The sequence below is a fragment of the Ceratotherium simum genome, chromosome 29, assembly GCF_057802395.1.
Source record: "Ceratotherium simum simum isolate JZ-2026a chromosome 29, ASM5780239v1, whole genome shotgun sequence".
In the NCBI taxonomy this organism is placed as follows: Eukaryota; Metazoa; Chordata; class Mammalia; order Perissodactyla; family Rhinocerotidae; genus Ceratotherium; species Ceratotherium simum.
This window is the reverse complement of record NC_141928.1, coordinates 36764616-36787184: the sequence shown is the minus strand read 5'-3', so window position 1 is coordinate 36787184 and position 22569 is coordinate 36764616. Positions and strand designations below refer to the sequence as shown.

Genomic DNA, 22569 nt, shown 5'->3' with positions numbered 1-22569 from the left:
TGCCTGCCTTGTTTACTGGCCCCGCGCTCCGTCCCGCGCCTCCCTCAGCCGCCGCGCCCGCATCCCACACCAGAGGGCGCTGCAGGCGGGCCCCGGGCAGCGTGCGGTGGGCGGAGTGGCAGAATCAGGGGGTCTCCAGGGGGCGCGGTGATTGGCTGCGGCCGGGCGGGGCGAACTGCGCGGCGGCGGCGCGCTGGCGGGGGCGGGGCCGGGAAGCGCCCCTGGGGTTAGCCGAGATGTTGTGTCCGACCCCGGAGGGTCCTGTGGAGCCTGCGGGACGGCGGCGGTGGCGCGGGAGGTCGCCGGGACAGGTCGGTCCGGGTCGGGGGAAGCGGCGGGCCCGGGCTGAGGCGGCCACCAGGGCTGGGGCGCAGGGCCCGGCGGGGAGTGGGGTGGGGAGCAGCGGGGGGCCGCGGGCCGAGCCGCTGCCGCTTCCCGGCGCTCTGGCCGCAGGAGCCGGTCGGCGCTCGGCGGTTGCTCCCCTGGCGCCCCGCCCCGCCGCCCCCGCGCCCACAGCCGTTTGGACCCCCATCGCTTTTGAGTCCGAAGCGCGGGGCTCCCCCACGCGACCCTGTGCCCCCTCTTGGGCCTCGGGGCTCCGTCTCCTCCACTTCTGTGTTCTGAGAGCCGGTCTCAGGCTCGGGGTCCTCTCCCACGCCGCTTGTCTCGGACCTCTTCCTTCACCCTTTCTCTGGTGTCCCCAAATCCATTGCCCTCTCTACCCAGGGTCTCCTTGGGGATCTTCTCTGGCCCCCACGTTGTCCTTGTCTCCTGCCTTCGTCCTCCCATCCTTGCCCTCTCAGTCTTGGCTCTCTTTCCATCCCTCTCCCCGCCTCCCCCGCGTTGCCTGGCCCCTCTCGGCGTTACGGCTGCCCATCATCTTCCTCGCGGTGGTATTGGGCTTTTTCAGCCCCGTGCCTGCAGTCCCTGTCTACCTAAGCCCCTCCTGTCCTGGCTCCTCCCAGAGGTCGTTTTTGCCCCTCTCTGATTACCTTCTTATCAGCCCCGTCCCCTGCATCCCTGTCACCCGCCTCCCCTTCCCTCCCGTTCCTTGCCTCTGCTTCAGGCAGAAGCATTAGCTCCACACACTTCTCTGCTTTCCCTTGGCCTGTAGTTGAGGTGCCCGTGGGGTGGGGATGTTCAGCTTCTGACTGAAGTAAGGGGCTGAATGTCTGAGGTAAAGAGCAGGTATGTCTCTGGGAAAATTTACTGGAGTGTTGCATCAGGGATGATGTCCAATTTGTAGACCATTCGTCTAATCACAGCTTTAATACGGAACTTTTATGGGTCTGTTGACTTCCAGGAACTCTTAGGGAGAGACCCTCGGCTGAGTTGGGTGTGTGCTGGGCGTAGCTGGAGGCCTCATCCAACTCTTGTCCCCTTCCAGGAAGCAGGGCTCTGTGTCTTTCCACTCTGGATGTTTTGAACACTTTTAAACCCTGATGCCCTAGTCCATCTCAGCCCTCATTCCCACCCTCCACCCTATGCCCCATCCCAAAGAGCTAAGTCTCCAGAAGCTGTGCCCCAGAGAATGCCTTTGGTCCTCAACCTTTTTCCTCTGTACTGGCTCCAGAACAGTTTTTTCCTGTTTGAGTTTTGAAATGGATTGCCAGCCAATAGCCCTGGGGCTGGCAGGCATCTGTGCCTTTTATTATTGGTGGCTTGAACCAGCTGCTGATCTTCCCTTGCGCATCTCTGACCCACTGAATGTGTCAGGGCCTCTGATATCAGTCATTGAGCAGGTTCTCTTGAAGGTTCTTCTCCCTCTGTTTTCCTTGGGAGCTTAATTTCCTGTGGATCCAAGAGGGAGGCTGACACTGAAGTTCTGTTGTCCCTTTGCCCAGGCGTAGGGTGTCAGGTCAGTATCTGCCTGGGCAGGTTGCGGGCTGCATTAGTTAGTCCGTGTGAGGAACTTGAGTTGCTTCCAGTCACAGAGATCATCCTTTCTGGGGCTAGAGAGCCCACCACCTTTGTGATGTGTCTGGGTGTTTAACTTTCTGTCTTAACATGAGTACAGCCATGTTTGGCCGCTCCATTGACCTATGGCCACCAGCGCACAAAGAAATATAAAGCTGCTTTCTGTGTGTTGGGAACTGGCCTTTCTTCCAGGGAGAGAGTTGCAAGTTGTAACATTTCAAGGCTCTTGAATCAAATGTTGTGAGTAACTGATTTGATGTGAAGTAATTGATTTGATGTGTTCTCTTTTCGGTCAACCTGGTGTTTCTCTTTCCGGTTGATTTGTATCATTTCCCTTCAGTCGATGTGGATGTTTTCCCTTTCCAGTCGAGCTGATGTTTTTTCCCTCTTAATATTTGACCTATTCGGATCTGTTTGCAGACTATCACCTTTACTATCCTCTATATAATAAAATATACCTTCAGTTCATTTGTTTGGAGTGGAGAGTGTCTTTTACGTCTCCGATCGAATCCCCGAACCTCTCATAACACCTTCTTGCCAGGCAGAAAGTTCTTTTCCGATGCCTTCAATTTGAGCTCCTTTATTTGGTGCCGGTCCCCTAGAGAGAGCTTCAGGAAATAACATAGCCTCTGTTTCTGCCCCATATGAGCTTGGAGGATTCTGAAAGCATGACCCACTCTGAAGTTTAGAAATGAAGGCCTGTTGTTTCACCTGGCTCTGGGTTTCTAGGTCTCCTCTTTTGAGGATCATGCTCTCTGTCTTTGAGCCAGAATTGGACACAGAATTGGTAACCTTCAAGAGCTGTGTTGGAGAGCCAACTGAACCAGCTGGACCAGACTTTAAAGGTTTCCTCTTGTGCACTGACCCTTTTGTGTGAAAGGAATAGGATCGTGGATGGCTGAGCCAGTCCCCTCTCCACTGACCCCTGAGCCCCCTCCTAAGCGGCACTTGTGGGAGACTTGGGCAGAAAGGACCAACAGGGGTCCCTTGTTTCTATGAGAAACATCCCTCTGGGGCCGGCCTGGTGGCGTAGTGGTTAAATGCGTGCTCTCTGCTTCAGCAACGTGGGGCTTGCAGGTTCGCATCCCGGGCGCAGCCCGACACACTGCTTCTCAGGCCATGCTGTGGCAGTGTCCTGTATAAAGTAGAGGACGATGGGCACAGATGTTAGCCCAGGGCCACTCTTCCTCAGCAAAGAAAAGAGGAGGATTGGCAATGGATGTTAGCTCAGGGCTGATCTTCCTCATAAAAAAAAGAAAGAAAGAAACATCCCTCTGTAGTTTTAATGGGTCATTCTGACGAAGTTGAGGGTGTGTGTTTGGTGGTAATTTAGGTCAGTCTCTGGCTCCCAAGGACTTTACCTGACTCTCTTGAGCAGTTCACTGCTCCTCTGTCTTTGCTTACCCATTAGGAGTGCTCTGCACCGAGGCGGCAGGTGAGAAGGGCTGGAGGAGCGATCAAGCCCAGCCCTTGTGGAGCAGCTTGGCCACCAGCAGCCCTGGCCAGATAGCATCTTGCAGTTTGTCCACACTGTTGTCTTCTGCGTGGGTAGTCGTGATTATCAATTACCAAGGTCCCGTTCAGTGCTTTTTGCAGCGCCTGCTCAGCCCGTTCTCTTTTTCAAAGGTGTGGGCAGCGAGGCCCCGGACGTTATTCTACAGATGGCGTAGCCCATCAACTCCGTAGTTGAACGAACCGCTCTGTTGTTTGGCTGCCTTTCTCCTTGCCTCTCCACCACTGCTTCCTCCTTTGGAGTATGCCTCAACCCACTCAGGGACAACTGCCCTTACTCAGCCTTCCAGCCCACCTGTGGTTCCTCAGGTCCCTTCCCCAAGGGCCTGGTGAGAGGACAGCCAGTGTTGGGCACTGGCCTGGGAAGCTGGTAGGCCTCTGTTTGGATAGAATGCAGCTGTCCGGGCCGTTGTGCAAGCCGTCCTCAGGACCTGCGGATCCTGGCACGTCCTGGGACAGCGCAGCTCCTCTCTCTGAGGAGGAGTTGGACCTATTCCTTCTAAAGGCTTCAGCTGTATCCTGTCACCGAGAACCACCTCCTTGGGTGTTCCCTGCCAGACTGGGAAGCTAAACTGGGGCCCTCCTCCAGTGCCTTTGTAGGGCCTGGAAGTGCCAAGAGCCGCCCCGCTGCCCAGCGTTGTCCACACTGGGAACACTCTCTTCTTCCTCCCTACCCAGTATCTCCATGGACTTTGTCTGTACTGCCAGGCTCTTGCTTGTGTCGTGTCAGAAGTTCTGTGTGTGACGCCCTTGCCTGTGCCGTGTTGTCCCAGATTGCCCAGTGGCTGCTTCTTGTAGATGTTTTGATGCCCCTGAGCATTTTTCTGTGCCTTTCGATCCAAGAGGAGGAGCTACTTGCAGCAGCTGGCTCCCACAGTGTTAGAAGAGAGCTGGGCACTTGCTTGAGCTTGGCAGGGAGGAAATGGCCCCTTGCCATTTCAGACATGTCAGGTTTCAGACATGTAGGTCTTCTTCCTTGGCAGATGATTCCTGGCCTTCATAACTCATAGACTGGTGATTAGCGTGTGACTCCAGTCCTGTCTCCTTGGGACTTTGGTCAAGGAATCAAGCACGGCTCAGGACGTCTGCGTTTATGAGTTGCCACCCATGGCGGGGTGTTGGGCTCCAGGTCCTTCACCTTGCCAGCTCCTTCTGCCCCACCCTGGGAAAATCAGCAAAGCCGATGTCTGCTTCCTTGGAAATGAGCAGAGTACTTCTCGAATTGGGAAGTATTTGCTGATTCAGGCTCAGAATAACAACATCTCAAGGTGTGTGTGTGAGGGACAGTGGAGGAGCCAGCTTGCCTTAGGAGTACTCTTTGAGTTTTGTTTAATTGTAACTTATTAGAGCTGCTTTTCTGACCCCCCAGTGCCTCTCAGCTAAAGATGTTGGGTTTCTTTCTGTCCTGCAGTATTGCCTGGTGTTTTGGGCATGTCCATGGTACTCATGCAGTGCCTTCTGCTCACCAGCAGAGGAGAACAGATGCACCAAAGAGGTAATCCCATTTTCCTTACCGAGAGGCCTCTGACAACTGACTGACACGTCTCAGATTTAGGATCCTGGCCTAGAAGATAAAATAATTTCACTAGGGCCGAGTCCCAGATCCCAGGTGCCTGTCATAGCACCTGGTACTCATCACACATGTAGTGGGCACTTATTAAATAATTATTGAATGTCAGTGACTTAACATAGTTTTTTTGGGAACATTGAGATTTTTACCTTTACACCACTAAAGCATAAACTCCAAAAGGGCAAGGACTTATTTTGTTTCCTGTTGTGTCTAGGACAGTACTTGGCACAGAGGAGATGCTAAATAAATATTTATTGAATGAACAAATGAACAGACTTTCTTCTTTGCCCATATGCGTGCCAAGCCACAAAGATGGTGTCCGTCATTCTCTTTGATGTATGCAACAGACATTTTTGAGTGCCTATTATGTGCCAGGCACAGTACTAGGCACTTGGGAAGTGATGGTAAAAAACTGGATTCAGTCCCTGTCACATGTCTATAGTTTACTGACATATGAGAGCTGGGCATAATACACAGAATTATTCCTTCCATCTCTGCTGGGGTAGTGGGTCGTCACCAGAGTGTGAACGATGCTCGGGGCTTCCCGTTGCTGTTTCGCTATTTGTTCTCAGGATGCCTGGTAGGTTTTGTAAACTCTCAGAAGGGGAGCTCTGGGAATTCGATGTTCATTGTCCCAACTATTTGGGAGGCTGGGCTATGGTGGGGTCCCTGCTGGAGGGCAGGGGAAACATGGGACTCCTGTCTCATTTGTTTTAATCTCTGAAATTCAGTGTTTCCAGTAGCTGTTTATGAGCTTCACTTCCGTTTCTCTGCCTTTAGCACTCTGCAGGTTTTGCTGTTGCCAAACGGGGTGCTGAGCCCGTATGTCTGTCAGTCTGTGGAAGTTAGGTGTTTGTGGATCTTGCAGGAAGGCCTCAGGTGGGGGCCCCTCCTGTTCTCAAACCAATATCAAGTCCTTTCCTCTGAAGGAAATGTGAAGGAGGAAGAAGAGGGGTTTGGAAGGTTTCTGAGGTTCCCTGAGAGTGCATGAGGTAGAAGTTGCTGCTGAGCAGGAGAGCTCCTGAGTTGAGTTGATTTGCTTTGTCGTTTGTGTCAGTGGCAGCTAGCTACAGTGGCAGCAGTGGTGCGTGTCCAGGGGTCAATATCCCTGAGCTTTGAGCTCCCAGTCCCAGCAGAAGTTTTCTTTCTTAGCTTTGTCAGATTTTGCAGTGTTAATCTCAAAAACTGTGGTGTTGTCATCTTAGTCGTTCCATTTGAGGCGCTTGTGTGGGCCAGGTGCTGTGACAGATGTTTCAGATGTGGTCCTTGGCTGCCCCCCTGCCCCGAGTGTGTGGAGCTTAGTTGGGGAGAGAAGATAGATGCACAAAAAGATTTTTAAAATATTAGAGAGCTGGTGGGTACTAAGAACATGGTGCTATACAAGGGTAATCACTTAGGGAAGCAAGTCATCACTGAGGATTGACTTTGTCCCTAAAGAAACTGGGTTTCAGATTGGGCCTTGAAAATTGGTTAATTTTGAAGTCAACTTGAGCATATTGTAAAACAGTGATTCTCAAACTTTTTGTCTTCATGACCCCTTTACACTCTTAAAAATTATTAAGGACCCCAAGAACTTTTGTTTACCATATAAGAAATTAAAACTGAGGAATTTTTAAAAATCACTAATTTGTTAATTGATTTAATGTAGTAATAATAAACCCATTACATATATCATAAATGACATTTTTAATGAAAAATAACTGTTTTTCAAAGAAAAAAGGTGAGAGGAGTGACATCATTTTACATTTTTGCTAATCTCTTTTAATGTCTGGTTTAATAGAAGACAACTGGATTCTCATAGCTACTTCTGTGTTCATTCTCTTGAAATATATTGTTTTATGTGAAGGATATGAAGAAAATCTGGCTTCACACAGCTATGTAGTTGAGAAAGAGAGGGGCATTTTAGTAGCTTTTGCAGATAATTGTGGATATTCTTCTCTGATACTATACTAAAACTCAACAAGTTGTAGTTTCATCTTAAAGGTTAGTTGGGATGTGGAGTCTGAAATTTTATCAACAAACTTTTCATACTTTGTGACATTAAAATGCGTTGTTCCATCTTACGCTTTGAATTGGTCATTGGGAAATATTGGTTCACTGAGTTACATAGATCTAAACGTTGACATTTCGTTTTACGACATCAATAAATGATATTAATATCACCACTGATCTCATCAGAAAATTCTTCAAGTACTGGGAAGCTGTCAAGCTCACAGTGGTGGATACAAGTTTTCCATCATTTGAATTTTCTCTTAAAAGTTTGATTTTTATCATTGGTAACATACTGTCAGGTTTTTTTCTTGAAGTAACAGTTTCACTTCATTCATTTTCAAGAAAAAGTCTGTCAGATAACCAAGTCTAAATAGTTATAATTTGTCTGTTAGTCTTTTCTTTCAAGTAAAAATGATGTTTCGTGAAAAAAAGTGGCTAATTTAGCTTGCAACTCAAACAATCGCACAGATGCTTCTTCTTGAGACAATCATGTAACTCCTATTTTGTTAAACAGAATATTTAAAAGATGTGTACTCAGGGGTCAAGATTTAATAAAGTTAGTTTTTATTGGTTCATCTAGGATATTCTTAAGTGAAATTGGTACTTTATTATCTGTCGTGGTTCTGTGGGTTGACTGGGCTCAGCTGGGCAGTTCTCACTTGGGGTGTCTCATGTTGCTACAGTCCAATGGAACCCAGGGCAGGAGTCATCTGAAGGCTCAGCTGGGCTGGACATCCACCCTGGCTCGCTCACGTGGCTGGCACTTGATGCTGGCTATTGACTTGGGTGCCTGCATGTGGCCTCTCCATGTGCCTTGGGTTTCTCACAGCATGATGGCTGGATTCTGAGCAGAAACGTCCCAAGAGTGAGTATACTGAGAGAACCAGGCATAAATGGCAAGATTTCTTATGACCTAGCCTTGGGAATCACACAGTGTCACTTTGTTTGTATTTTGTTTGTATTTCCTGTTGGTCACGGGACCAGTTCAGATTCAGGGAGAGGACTACACAAGGGTGTGAATGCCAAGAAGCATAGTTCATTGGGAGGGAGAGAGGCCTCCTTGGAGACTAGCTACTTCTTTTTAGCATCCCTTATGTGAGGTAACCTGGCCTGAATATGAATACTTCCAGGAGAAAAGTGCATCTTTTCACAATTTCCATGCTGGAAAACCACTGTTATTTAGGAAATTCCTAGTAGTTTGACAGAGGCCATTGGATGCCAGGTGAGGGAACTTTTTTGTTGTTGTTCTTGTTGAGGAAGACTGGCTCTGAGCTAACGTCTGTTGTTACTCTTCCTCTTTTTGCTTGAGGAAGATTGTCCCTGAGCTAACATCTGTGCCAATCCTCCTCCATTTTGTATGAGGAATGCTGCCACAGCATAGTTTGACAAGCGGTGTGTAGGTCTGCACACGGGATCCGAACCTGCGAACCCCAGGCAGCCGAAGCAGAGCGCGTGAACTTAACCACTACGCCACTGGGCCGGCCTCCAGGTGAGGAATTTTCACTCTGTTCTTTGGGCAGTGGGTAGTCATTGTTGGTTTTGGAGTAAGGAGTGATTGTGTTAATATTGCAAAAAGGTTGATTGAATGGAGAAAGAATGGAGATAGATTAAGTAGGAGACTACTGCAGTAGTCTAAATGTAAGGAAATTCTTCCTCATATTAAATCTGAGTTCTTCTGGTTGCTGTTAAAATTATTAATTTTGATCTGTCAGCCACACAGATTAAGTACCCAGTGAGCATGGGTGGATTACAACCCCCCATTCCCCCTTTATTTAGGAATGCTGATACTCAGGAGAGATTAAAGGGTTCACAAAAGTTAAAACACAACTAAATTTATGTTTTATTGTCAAGGCACATTAAAAAGTTAATCATAATTTATTCAAAAAGAAAAAGCAGGAAAGCTAAAGCTTCATGTAACACCACTAACAGTGTTTCAGATACACTTCAGTTTCAGTATCATAGACGATTAGGAAGCGAGAAGAGTGAAAAGAAGAAAGAGGGGGACAAATTAGAGAATGGTAGAGAGAGAGAGAAAGAGAGGGAAAGAAGGGGTCAAGAGGTGAAAACAGCAAAAAGAATTTGCAGGAGGTCAAGATTGGAGGAACTGCTTGAGACTGAGAGCAGACTCTACATGGACTACAGTGTTAGCAAAGAAATGGCTCCTTCTGTGGTTCCCTGGGGCCCTGGCTTCTGGGTTTTAGCACCTTGTGTCCTGGCCCTGTCTCTGGAGCTCTTTCTGTCTGTGAAGAGGCCATGGGAAGAGCTGGAGTGTTGGGCAAACCCGCTTGTGACTCTTAGCTCTAATGTATGGGTTCATGCCTAAATCATTAAAATGAGCCTCGGTAAGTGCTGGTTTGTCCCCTTTCTGCTGTGCTAGGTTCTGAGGTGGTGAGCTGGGGAGAAAGGCCTGTCTGAACCAGATCTTTCCCTGATTTACAGGCCATGGCACCAGGAGCCCAGCCTCAGAACGGGGAGTCTTCATCTCCTGGTAAACAGTGTTGGCATCTGGGCAGTGCATGGCAGCACCCCTTCTTTTTCTTTCGAGCCCAGTCTTCAAAGCTTAACTTCTACTCAGCCTTGTTGTCATCTCAGCAGCTCTCCTGAGACCATTACCAAATTCTCCACAGCTAATAGTGACACAGCTTTGAAAGGGCTCTCGCATGAGGAGGAGACCGAGGGAGAGACTCCCAGGTGTTACTGGAAAACCACCTCATCCTTCAGTTCGTGTCTATATTATTATACTAATAGGTATTTAAAAACAGATTTCCATTGCTTTCATTTGTAATCTGCTGTCACTCCTTGATCCTTATCACTGCTTTTGGCACTTCCCTCATCTAAGAGTTGTGACCTCAGAGGCACAGAGTTCCTTGGCTACCACTCCGATGGAAGTGCAGGTCAGCTTTGCTCTCCCAACAGCAGCATTAGCCAAGCAGGCTGCCCTGCATACACAGCAGTCTGCGGGCCCACTGTCTCCTCACAAACAGGCCATCCTTGAATTTGCTGGAACCCAGAGCTCTACTGATCATCCCTGTTTCCAAACAAGCAAGCAAGGTATGCCTTTCCTCAGTTTCCCTTAATTGCCTAAAACATTTCCTTGTTCACAACTCACACTTTACTTTCTTTGCCTCCAGTTCCATTTTCTCTACATAGGGTGCCTCTATCGACATTTTGGGCTGGATAAACCTTTGTTATGCGGGCTGTCTGTGTATTGTAGGATGTTTAACATCATCCTGGCTTCTACCCACTAGATGCCAATAGCACCCCCACCCCTAGTTGTGAAAACCAAGAATGTCTTCAGACATTGCCACATGTCCCCTAGGGGCAAAATCACCTCTGGTTGAAAACCACTGCTCTATCATTTCCCTGCTAAATATTTCTTGCCAGCGAGGTCCACTGGTAAAGATCACATCAATAAAACCAATAAGATAAGCATGTAGTTCTTATGTTGGAAATTTACCCTCCTCAGTCACCTCACTGGGCCCTTGAGGGCTTTGAGGAGTGAAATGGTTCACAATGAGCAGCATGTTCCAACTAAGTAAGAAACCTTATGATGTCTATACAACAGAGGGACAATGTCTAAGGTATAAAGCCATCTCCTGGAGTGGTTGTGTTTCTCTTGCTTTTCTTCTTCAAGTCTTTTAGTGTCTGGGCAGAAGCCACTTTCTTGTAGCTCCCAGAGGTACCATGTAGAGCAGAGTTGGTAACATGTAGCATGTGGACTGTCATTAACCTGTCTGTTCCTGGAGTCAGACATTGCCAGCTGATCTGGCACTCTAATCACAGCGGTCTTCCTCTCCAAACCCAGATGGGTTCTTGGAACCCTCCATCCCAGGCTTCTCATGAGAGAAAGCTTACCTGCCTTCCCTGATCTCAAGCTTGTTCATCTGTCTCAGACGGTTTCTTTGCAGTTTCCCCTCCTATAAAAGCCTTTGGAACAGTCTAGAGAACCTGATGGGTTCCCGTTGACCCTCAGCACGCACGTCCTGGGATGGACTCCTGAGTGGTCCATTGGGGACTTCAGGTTGGAGAAGACAAAACTATCCTTCTCTTTTAAGGAGGACCTTCAAGGGCTAAAATGCTCAGTTTCATGACATTAATTCCGCATGCCCTAGTTAATTAGCAAGCAATTACAGCAAAAGAAAGACTCTGGTCCAGGATGCTGCCAAGACTCCCAATCTGACTCCTCTTTCATGGGGACCAGAGGTTTGAATTAGGTTTCTTCCAAACTCTTAGAGTCTGTCTTTGTTAGAGTGGGTAGTGGCCCCCAAAGATATCCAGGCTGTAACCACTGGGACCTGTGGGTGCTACCTTATGTGGCAAAATGGACTTTGCAGATATGATTAAGTTAAGGATCTTGGAATGAGGAGGTTATCGTGGATTGTCCAGGTGGGCCCTAAGTGCAATCACAAGTGTCCTTTTAAGAAGAAGGGGAAGGGAGATGTGATACAGAAGAAGGTGGTGTGACTACTGCAGCAAGATGCTACATTGCTGGCTCTAAAGTGGGAGGAAGAGGCCAAGGGATTCAAGGAATGCAGCTCTAGGAGCTGGAAAAGACAAGGAAACAAATGCTCCCCTAGAACCTCTGGAAGAAGCACGGCCCTGCCAATACTTTGGTTATGGCCCACTGAAACTAATTTTGGACTTTTGACCTCCGGAACTGTAAGAGAATAAATATGGGTTTTTTTTTTTTTTGCTGAGGAAGATTCGCCCTCAGCTAACATCTGTTGCCAATCTTCCTCTTTTTATAGGTGAGCTGCCGCTGCAGCAGGGCCTCTGACAGACCGGTGGTGTAGGTCCGCCCCCAGGAACTGAGCCCAGGCTGCTGAAGCAGAGTGCACCAAACTTGACCACTAGGCCACCGGGGCTGGCCCAAATATGTGTTGTTTTAAGCCACTAAGTTTGTGGTAATTTGTTACAGTGGCAGCAGGAAATTCCTACAGGGCTCAGCTACCTCCAAGCACAGGTGGTGACTTGGCTCATCCTTGTTCTTATTTTAAGACGGTCTTAGAGCATCCCTTTCATGGCAGTTGGAGATTCTAGGTCTAGCCTTTTTCCAGACTAATATTTGAGACAGTATGCTCTCTGGGGGAACCTTTCAGGGAGTTCTTGGGAGCAAAAGAGAAGGCCTCAGATGGTGTCTGATCCTTGCTTTTGGAACTTGCCCCACACCTTCAATCAGATCAATAATAACAGGTTTCTTTCAGACTGTTGAGGATCCAGGGTTAGTTTAAATCTGACTCCAATTCCATCTGCCCCTCCACTCTTCTTCCTCCCATTCATTCAGTAGGTATTTGCTGGGTACCTCCTATGTGCTAGGCACTGGGGATGAAGGAGTGAACAAAGCAGATAAAAAAATCTGCTGTCATGGTGGTCGTGGTAGGGAAAGGGGAGGGAGCCAGAATTAAGTAAATCACATGCCAGATGGTGATAAATGTTATATGGAAAAATAAAGCAGGACAGAGGTGTGGCAGTTTTAAACAGAGGGCTTGCTGAAGGCCTCTCTCAGAAGGTAACATTTGAGCTGAAAGAGGAGAGTGAGCCAGGTGTGGGAAGAATCTTACAGGCAGAGGGAAGCAAGTACAAAGCCCTGAGCCGGGAACATGGCTGATGTGTTTGAGGAGTAGTGAGAAGGCCAGTGTGGCTGTAGCGGAGTGAGGGAGGAAGAGAATAGAAGGAGATGAGGTCAGAGACGTGATTGGGGGCCAGATCACCACTGACCCTGAAGTACTAGAAAATCTCTTACTTCATGTAGCCCTTTGCCCCTCCCTTCCTTCCTTTCTCCCTCCTCACACCACCTCTCCCTGTTTTTGTGCCTGTGTTCCTCAGTTCCTTTCCATAGAATATTTGTCACATCCTACCTACCTAGGGAATATCAGCAGGTAAACCTTGTCAACTTAAAATATTAGATGAGGGGGAAAGAAAGCAACATCCTCGTTGTGAATAATGAAAGCGGCCCCACTGTCAGTGATGTGGAGCTGTGTGCTCGCCTGTGCAGGGTGGCCGCTCTCACCAGGTGGTTCTGTGGGGGTCTCTGGGGGCCTTTACTTCCATCACCCTCCTTCTCAGCCCCATGAGGACCTCCAGGCCCCCAAGCCTGCCACTTCCTTCCACTCCTGGTCTTCCCAGTGGGAGTCCCACAGTTGCCCACCTGAAATGCTTTCTTAACAGCTCCCCCATACCCCTGCCCTTCCCTCCCGGGAGCAGCACCACAGCCTGCCTTCCTCCCCATTACTCAACCCGGGTGGCTGGGGGCTGCCGGACAAAGAGGATGAAGCACACGAGCTGGTGCCACTGCACATTTATGGTTGTCACCTGGGCTCTTGGCACTCACAGACGTCCCGTTCCTGGGAGTGGCCATTCCAGACCTCAGGACTCTGCCTCCTCTAGGTCCTCACAGTGTTGCTTGGATTTCTAAGAATCAGATCCCAAAATGTCAAGTAAGCCCAGCTTGAAAAATCACTCTCTCCCTAGATAGTGACCCCATGACGGTTCTGGTGCTCTGGCAACTTTGTACAGCGACAGTTCTGTCATTAGACCGTGGTGAGTTTCATTGTCCTCGAGGGGCCAGGTACACATGTCTTCACAGATTAAATCCTCCGTGCCTGTGTGCCCCATGTTATAGTCCTAGGCGACTCTGCCCAGAACCTGATTTAAATAATGGCACCAAATTGATTGTCATTGAAAAATTTAAAAATTTTGGTAATAAACAAATTGTCATTGCAAAATAAAAAATCTTTGATAATAAACAAATTGATAATAATTTCTATCTTCCAAGTGAAAATCACTAGGTAAATAAATTCCCAAACTGGGGAACGCATCCCATCAAAATTGTATTAATCCAGCCCTGTTTATACTCTGTTACGGTGTGTGCTTCCTGTGACTTTTCTTTTTGGTGTCTTAACACCTCACTGTATTTACATCTACTTAACAATTTGCCTTTCATATCCTTCAGTGTGTCACCTTTTGGAAAAATATTTAGTGTGTTTTCTAGCCCATTCCCTGACCTAGTAGACATGTGTGCACCCAGGCCAAGGCCTGCCTCTGTCCTCTGCAAGCCTAGGGTGGCCTTGTCTTCTCATGCACTACCAGGACCATGTGTTTTTGATTCACTTTTGTACCCCTGGGCACAGTGTAGATAACCAAGGAGTACCTCTCACAAGCTGGTCCCAGCACTCCCAGAGCTTCTTCCCATATACTTCTTTCTCTCTGTGGACTGCAGCCTGAACCTTGCCCTCCTTTCTGCTTTCCACTTCCATCATGAGAAAGAACTAGTCTGTCCATCTGAGGTTCTCTATGAATCAGAGATCTTGTTGTGTCACAAGGGAGCAGCCTGTAATGCACAGTCACATTCTCAGTCCCGATGGGTGTTCATTAGCCATGATCGGAGATCATCTCCCCCGCCCCGTAGTTGACTCCTTGATGGGCAAGTGCCTTGTGCAGAGATGCTCACTAAGCACTTGTCAGATGGAAGAGTGACTGGATGGCTAGCCTAAGTGGCCTTCTTCCCACGGAGTGGCCCTGGCACTAGCCTATACCAGAGCCCTGTCTGGGAAGTCATTTCATGGGGCAGTAGTCAGACATCTATAGAAGGAAACTGAGCTGACATGTTCACTCTAGGACCCGTTTCCCAGTTGTTGCCCCTCCCTTTGGCTGAAGCGCAGTGGAGACAACTTAGGTCGCATCTTAGGCTCTGGGAAGAAGAAGAACCCAGGAGACACGGGGAAGATTCTTTACCTTTGCATAAGTAAAACCAGGCCCCGAACCTCCTCTAGTTCTTTGAGGCAATCTCTGCAAGCTAGAAATCAGGAGACTGGGTCATGCTGGTGAAGGCAGGGGCCTAGGGGTCTTACAGGAGGCTGACTGCAAAGTCCCTTTAGGGCAGACCGTGGGGAGATTAGACTTGAGCCTCAGATCAGTGTCCAAGGCCACGTGACCCCTGACAGGGATGGCAAGGCTCAGACTGGGGAGCAGTTTGTCGTTTACAAAGTACTTACACATCCATTACCCCCTACAGCCCTCGCCACCACCCTGTGGGGGAGAAAGGGCAGGAGTCACTTCACAGAGGAATCTGAGCCAAGTTAAACAACTTGTCCACAGTCGGACCTGGAGGTCCCACCTCCCAATCCAGGCACTATTGATCCACTACAGCCCACTGGCCCCTGCTGGGCAACGCCCACTCCAGGCCCCTCATGGCTTCGTTCTGGGCACAGAATCTGGGAAGTATCTGGGTTCTGATCTCCTTGCCAGGAGCCTCCTCAAGGGCTCTGTTTCCTGAGGGAAACAGGAATCTCTTTCTACCACTGTCGTCCTGGAGACCGTGGAGCCCTCAGGGACGGGTGAGATGGAGGCTAGCTCCGGGGCAGGGCTGAATGGCAGCCACTTACCTCTCACAGCTCCACTTTTCTTCCTCGTTCTGCTGCTCCTCCCCCGCGGCTCCCCGTGACGCTGAGACGAGACGAGACAAAACGAGGGGCTGGGAGCCAGTTCTCACCGTTCTCTCTCTGGACAAGCTGGGGATGCTCAGTGTCCATGAACCATATGACTTTCTACACGTAATTGCTGGAGCGCTGTGGGTTTTCTTTCCTTTTACTCGTTTTTGTGTGTGTGTGAGGAAGATCAGCCCTGAGCTAACATCCGTGCTAATCCTTCTCTTTTTGCTGAGGAAGACCGGCTCTGAGCTAACATCTATTGCCAATCCTCCTCCTCTTTTTTCCCCAAAGCCCCGGTAGATAGTTGTATGTCATAGTTGCACATCCTTCTAGTTGCTGTATGTGGGATGCGGCCTCAGCACGGCAGGAGAAGCGGTGCGTCGGTGCGCGCCTGGGATCCAAACCCTGGCCGCCAGCAGCAGAGCGCGCGCACTTAACCTCTAAGCCGTGGGCCGGCCCCTTTTACTCGTTTTTAAAGTGAATAGAAATATTCTGTTTTCCTTCTTTGAAGAGCGCAAAGGTATTTCTGTGTGAGACCCACCATGGATCTCTTCCCTCACTGTTTCTCTGCTCCAGAAACACACACTCTCAGACCTACGGGGGTGTATCTGAGCCCCATCAGGGAGGACTCTGCTGCCCGAGGCCAGAGCCCCACTCCAGCCCCTGCCCAGAGTCTCTCAGGGGCTCAGCACTGCCCTCAGACCAGCCCGAGACACCTGCCCCGGGAAGGCGGCTGGTGACCCAGTGCTCAGGGGTCTGTCCTCCCGCAGAGATCCGGCTCTTAGTAATGTAGTCCTCGGCTACTGGTCACTGAGTTTGGGACTTTGTCCTGGAGCACACCTGGACTCCTGGTCTGAGATCTTCAGATGGAAATCCTAGTGCCCACTCTAACCCCCGCCCAGCCTGGCTTGTCCCTAGAAGGATGGTGTTCTCTTCTTTCCCATCCCAGAAGTCTCTCTAGTTGATTCATGAAAGTGGAAATAACAATAGAAAGGAAGAAAGAATCATATTCTGTTGGGTCTGTGCCAAAAGTTCCTTACCTTCCTGATGCTTCCATGTTTTCTAGGTGGTGGTAAGGATGGATTACTCTGGAGGTAGGGACGTAGGACGAAGAACCCCAGTGCACACAGGACGGCGAGGATGGTATGAATCACCCAGGAAGTGGAACTGGAGCTCAGCCAGGTATCAGTTATGCTTTTCAGAGAAAAGAGGAGCTGCTTCATCATGTGAATCATACTGCTGCCCTCAGGCAACTGAGCACTGGGAGTGTACTTGGGGACTAGAGCCCCAGGCCCACATCACAGGGCTGTGGTCTGGTCACAAAGGGTCCTGAGGGCAGGGAGGGGGCCATAAGAGGAGGGGCTGGACCACAGCCCCTCCCCAACCATCCAGCCCTGCAGATCCCTCCACCCTTCTCTGAGCCATCCAATAGCACCTCTCACCCTGTTAGAGACAAACCTTAGTCAAGTTTCTATTTGTTCCACCTAGACCTCAGATAGTACCTGGTTCCTTTGAGATCTCTGCTTGAACTCCATCAGTTTCATAGCTTTTAAAAATTTGGAGTTCTTCCTGGAATTTTGGTTATTTCCCAGGGATTTTTATTTTCAGGGTGCCCTCTGTCTGCAACTCCAACTTTCCCATGTAATATATTTTTGCCTTGCATCAACCCAGGCATAGAGCTTAAATTTCTTTTATATTTGCTTAGCTGTTTGAATTTTGAAAACATTTAAAAAATTTTTATTTCCATTAATCTTCACTATCCTCAGCTAGAGAGACTTAAAAAATTAAATTAATAATTATTCAAAATTCAAAAAGCTAAATAAGTATAAAACAAATTGAAATAGTTAAACCCTCAAAGTTCAGTTTTCTTAAGTTTCTAGCATTGTTGCTTTTGAAATCAGTAAAGGTTAAAGCGCATAGAAACTTGGAACATTCTGTCCAGACACGTGCACAACCAGGCAAACACACACACACATCCTTTTACACATCAGGCCAGCATTTTCAAATCTAAGAATCAAGCACTTCTTTCAGTTCAAAAGGCTTCCTTCAGTGATTCTTGTAAGTAGGACTGCTAGCAGGAAAGTCTCTCTGTCTTTGCTGATCTGAGAATATCTTTATTTTTCCTTTACTTTTGAAGAATAGATTTGCTATATGTGGAATCCTTGGTTGACAGTTTTTTTCTTTCAGCTCTTTGAATGTCATTCCACAGCCTTTCCTCCATTGTTTCTGATTGGAAGTCAGTGGTTAATCTTACTGTGGTCCCCTTGTATATGAAAAGCAGTTTTTCTCCTGCTACTTTCAAGATTTTCCCTTTATGTTTTCACAGTTTGGCTATAATGTGTCTAAGAGTGGATCTGTTGGTTTTTATTTTGCTAGAGGTAAACATTGAATCTGTAGTTTAACATTTTCCATCAGATTTGGTAAGTTTTCAGCCATTATTTCTACAAGTATTTTTTTTTTTTTACTTTTTCTCTCCTTTCTTTCTGAGACTCTCCACATACGTTGGTGTGCTAAATGATGTCTCATAGGTCGTTTTCCTCAGAGTCTTTTCTCTTTGTTTTTCAGATTGTGTAGTTTCTATTATTCCATTTTCAAGTTTACTGCTTTTCTTCTGCCATCTCAAATGTGCTATTAAACCCCTCTAATCAGTTTTTCATTTCAATTATCGTAGTTTTCAATCCCAGAATTTCTGTTTACTTCCATTTTTATAATTTGTAGTTCTTTATTGGGTTTCTCTATTTGTTGACTTTTCATCATCTTACTTTCATTTAATTTTTTAAACATGGTTTCTTTTAGTTCTTTTTTTGTACTTAAGGCTATTTTTAATACTTTTATCTTTTAATCCTCATACTGGAGTTATAAGTGATTTACCCACCACCATTACAACATTAGAGTATGCTGAATTTTAACTATTTATTGACCTATTCCAATGAGTTTTGTACTTTGATATGTTTTCCTGTTACTAATTAGCATCTTTTAATTTCAATTTGAAGAACTCCCTTTAACGTTTCTTGTAAGGTCTAGTGGTAATGAGATCCTTCAACATTTGCTTGTCTGGAAAACTCTATCACTCCTTCAATTCTGGAAGACAACTTTGCTGGGTACAGAATTCTTGGTTGGTAGTATTTTTATTTCAGTAATTTTAATATATCTTGCCACTTTTTTCTGGCCTGCAAAGTTTCTGCTGAAAAATCTGCTGATAATCTTATGGGGGTTCCCTTGAATGTAGTAGGTTGCTTACTCTTGCTGCTTTTGAGATTCTTCCTTGTCTTTAACTTTTGACTGTTTAATTATAATAGGTCTTGGTGTTGGTGTCTTTGGATTCATCTTGTTGGGAACTTGTTAGGCTTCCTAAATCCGGAATTCTGTTTCCCCAAGTTAGGGAAGTTTCCAGCCATTATTTCTTTGAATAAGCTTTCTGCCACTTTCTCTCTCTCATCTCCTGCTAGGACCTGTGTAATGCATATATTGGTCCACTTGATGGTGTCCCATAAGGTCTTTAAATGTCTTCACTTTTTTTCATTAATTTTTTTTTTCCTTTTTCTTTGATTGCATGAACTTCACTGTTCTGTCTTTGAGTTTGCTAATCTTTTCTTCTGTTTGATCTATTCTGATGTTAAACCGCTGTATTGAATTTTTCAGTTCAATTACTGTATTCTTCAGGTCTGTGATTTCTGTTTGGTGCTTTTTTATATTTTCTATCTCTGCAGTGAAATTCTTGCTTTGTTCATGCATTGTGACCTTGATGAATATCTTTATAACCATTATTTTAAAGCCTCTATCAGGTAAATCACTTATCTCTGTTTCATTAAAGTCTGTTGCTGGCGTTTTATATTATTCTTTTGTTTGGAACTTAGTCCTTTGTTTCTTCATTTTCTTTGACTCTCTTTCTTAGTTTCTGCACATCGGACAAAACAGCTACCTCTCCAAGTCTTGACAGAGTGGTCTGATGTAGGAGATGAACCTTATCAATCAGCCAGGCCTCAGCTCTGCATTGTCTCTCAAACCTTTGTGATAGTCCAAGCCACCTTCTTTGTTCTTGGTGCCTCTCAGTAGTTGGGTGCGTTCGAAGACCCATCGGTGTCCCAAAAGGGAGGATCGCAGTCAGCACCTAGATACAGGTTGGTTGAAAACTGGACCCTCAGTCAACAGGTGGGAAAGTATGTAGTTAGGCCCCTTCCAGGGCTAAACTGGGAGATGGGCATTTTTGCTTGTTCCCTTTGTGGTTGTATAGCTGTGAGGGGGGTTGTTCCTGCACCTTTAAGAACTGCTTCTATATTTGCTATAGTTCTGTGGGACTCATGAATACAAACCCCACTGGTTGTCAGAGCCAGGTGATCCAGGGACCCATCCCTTGGTGACAGCCACAAAAGCTGGGGCACCAGATATATGGACAAGCTTCTTCTAGGGAGATACTAGCAACTTGGAGTGAGCTAGAGGAAGAGGGTAGGGGAGGTGTCCACAGGTTTCTCTGGTCTCTGGGGAGGGTCTCAGTCAGCCCCTAGATTCATGGTAAATTAAAAGCCTGACCCTTGGGCACTGGCTTTTAAAGTATATAGACTCCTTTCAGGGAAAGACTAAGAGATGGGTGTTTCTGTTTGCTCCCTCTGCTCAGAGCCCTGGGAGGATAGCTGATTAAGAACCGGCTCTTTGTTTGCTATTGTTCTGTGGGATTTGTGAATGCAAGCCCTGTTGGCTATCAGAGCCAGGTGATCTGGGGACCCATCTTTCAGGCAGCAGCCACTAAAGCTAGGGCACAGATGTGTACAAGCTTCTTCCAGGGAGACGCTGGTGATTTGGAGGGGGTTAGGGGGATAAGGTGGAGGAGGCCACTTTTAGTGCTTTAATCATACTTAAAAGAGCTGCTTTGAAATCTTTGTTTGCTAAACACAGTATCTGGGGATGCTTAAAGACAGTTTCTACTGACTGTCTTTTTCTACCTGAGTATGCATCACACTTTCTTATTTCTTTTCATGTCTTGTAACTTCTTATTGAACACTGGACATTTCAGATAATATGTTGTAGCAACTCTAGATTCTTATTTTTCCCTCCTGAGAGTTGTTGTTGTTATTATTTTGTTTGTTTAGTAACTTTCCTGGACTAAATCTGTGAATTCTGTCAGCAATGTGTGGCCATAGATGTCTCTGCTTAATTTTTTATTTTTCTAAATTTTTATGCATAGCTTCTCAGGAGTCACCCCTTTTTCTGCATGCTTGGTATTCAGCCACCAGCTGTCTGAGGTTGTACACAAATGCCTTGAGAAACACCTTGAGCCAGCGAGGTGTCCACTGTTTGCTGATGGATCTATGTGTGCGCTGGGGCATGCTTCAAAGTTCAGATCATTTTCGATACTTCTCTGGTATTTACTTTCTGCCAGGTGCCTCCACTTTCCCTGTTTCTTCTGCACATGAACTAATGATGGGCTCTTTCGTTAGTCAGGGATGTGTAGGTGGTTTGGACATGCTCTGGTTTCTGCTGAGACTAGCAGAGCTGCTGCTCCATTCTGTTCGTTTGCCATCAAATATCACTACTTTGACTGAAAAATGCTCCAAATTACGTGAGACCCTTTGCTAGTGACAGCGCAGTGGCTGGTTTTCATTGCTTGCTCCAGCCTGGTTGAACTATCCTAATGATAGAATTTGGGATTGGGGGATTGTTAGTAGCCCCTGGGAAGAATGCCACAGATTGAATTGTTCTTACCTACAGTTCAGCATTTTTCATGAATAATCACTTCTCAATTTATCATGTTTTTTTCGTCATTTATTACAGGGCTGAAATTATTGTTTTTGACAATTTTGCCCAGCTTTATAATTGCTCTTTAGGGAGAGGATTTCTTGAATTCTTCACCTGTTATTCAAGACTAGTGGTCTCTAGGGGTACCACATCTTGTGTTTTTTATTTTTGTGATTTTATTTTTAGAGACTTTCAGGTTCACAGCAAAATTGAGTGGAAAGTACAGAGAATTCCCATATACCTCCTAGTTATACAACCTCCCACATTGTGAACGTCTCCTACAAATGGTACATTTGTTACAATCGATAAATCTATATCAACACATCATTATCACCCAAGTGTGTAATTTACGTTATAGGACACTCTTGGTGTTGTACATTCTGTGGGTTTGGCAACAATATAATCACATGTATCCACCATTGTAGTATAAAGAATAGTTTCACTGACCTAAAAATCCTCTGTGTTCTCCCTATATACCTTTCCGTGTCCCCTAACCTCTGGCAATCACTAGTCTTTTACTATCTCTATAGGTTTGCATTTCCAGAGTGTCACATAGTTGGAATCATATGGTATATAGCCTTTTCAGATTGGCTTCTTTCCCTTAGTAATATGCATTTAAGGTTCTTCCATGTCTTTTCATGGCTTCATAGCTCATTTATTTTTAGTGATGAATAATATTCACTATCTGGATGTACTGCAGTTTACTTACCATTCACCTGCTGAAGGACATCTTGGATGCTTCCAAGTTTTGACAGTTATGAATAAAGCTACTATAGATCTGTGTTCAGATTTTTATGTGGACATAAGTTTTCAGTTAATTTCTATAAATACCGAGGGGTGCAATTGCTGGATTGCAAGGAGTGTGTGTGTTTAGTTTGGTAAGAAACCAGCCAATTGGCTTCCAAAGTGGCTGTATCATTTTGAATTCCCACCAGCAGTGAATGAGAGTTCCTGTTGCTCCACATCCTCACCAGCATTTGGAGTTGTCAAGTGTTCCAGATTTTGGCCATTCTAATAGATGTGTAGTGGCATCTCACAGTTGTTTTAATTTGCATTTGGACATTATGATGTTGAGCATCTTTTCTTCACCTTATCTGCCATCTGTATATATTTTTTGGTAAAGTGTCTGTTCCTATATTTCCCCCATTTTTTGATTAGGTTGTTCATTTTCTTATTGTGAGTTTTAGGAGTTCTTTGTATATTTTGGATAAAAATCCTTTATCAGGTATGTTTTGTGCAAGTATTTTCTCCAAGTGTGTGGCTTGTCTTCTAGTTCTCTTGACTGTGTCCTTCACAGAGCAGAAGTTTTTAATTTTAATCAAGTCCAGCTTATCAATTCTTTCTTTCATGGATCGTACCTTTGGTGTTGTATACAAAAAGTCATCACAATACCCAAGGTCATTTAGGTTTTCTCCT

General features: G+C 46.4%; 1 long non-coding RNA gene across 7 annotated transcripts in view; it reads left to right on the top strand.

Moving 5' to 3' along the window:
• The first annotated feature begins 229 nt into the window (after positions 1-229).
• The window catches only part of LOC147913260 (uncharacterized), a 56892-nt gene continuing 34552 nt past the window's right edge, over positions 230-22569 (top strand). For 3 of the 7 annotated variants that reach the window (XR_015548992.1, XR_015548987.1, XR_015548993.1), the window contains exons 1-4: positions 2164-8480; positions 9431-9739; positions 9831-10042; positions 16487-16602. This is a non-coding gene — a long non-coding RNA (uncharacterized LOC147913260). Of the gene's footprint in view, positions 312-2163; positions 8481-9430; positions 9740-9830; positions 10043-16486; positions 16603-22569 lie in introns of those variants that run through there. The other 4 variants (XR_015548988.1, XR_015548990.1, XR_015548989.1 and 1 more) reach the window with 4 other exon arrangements.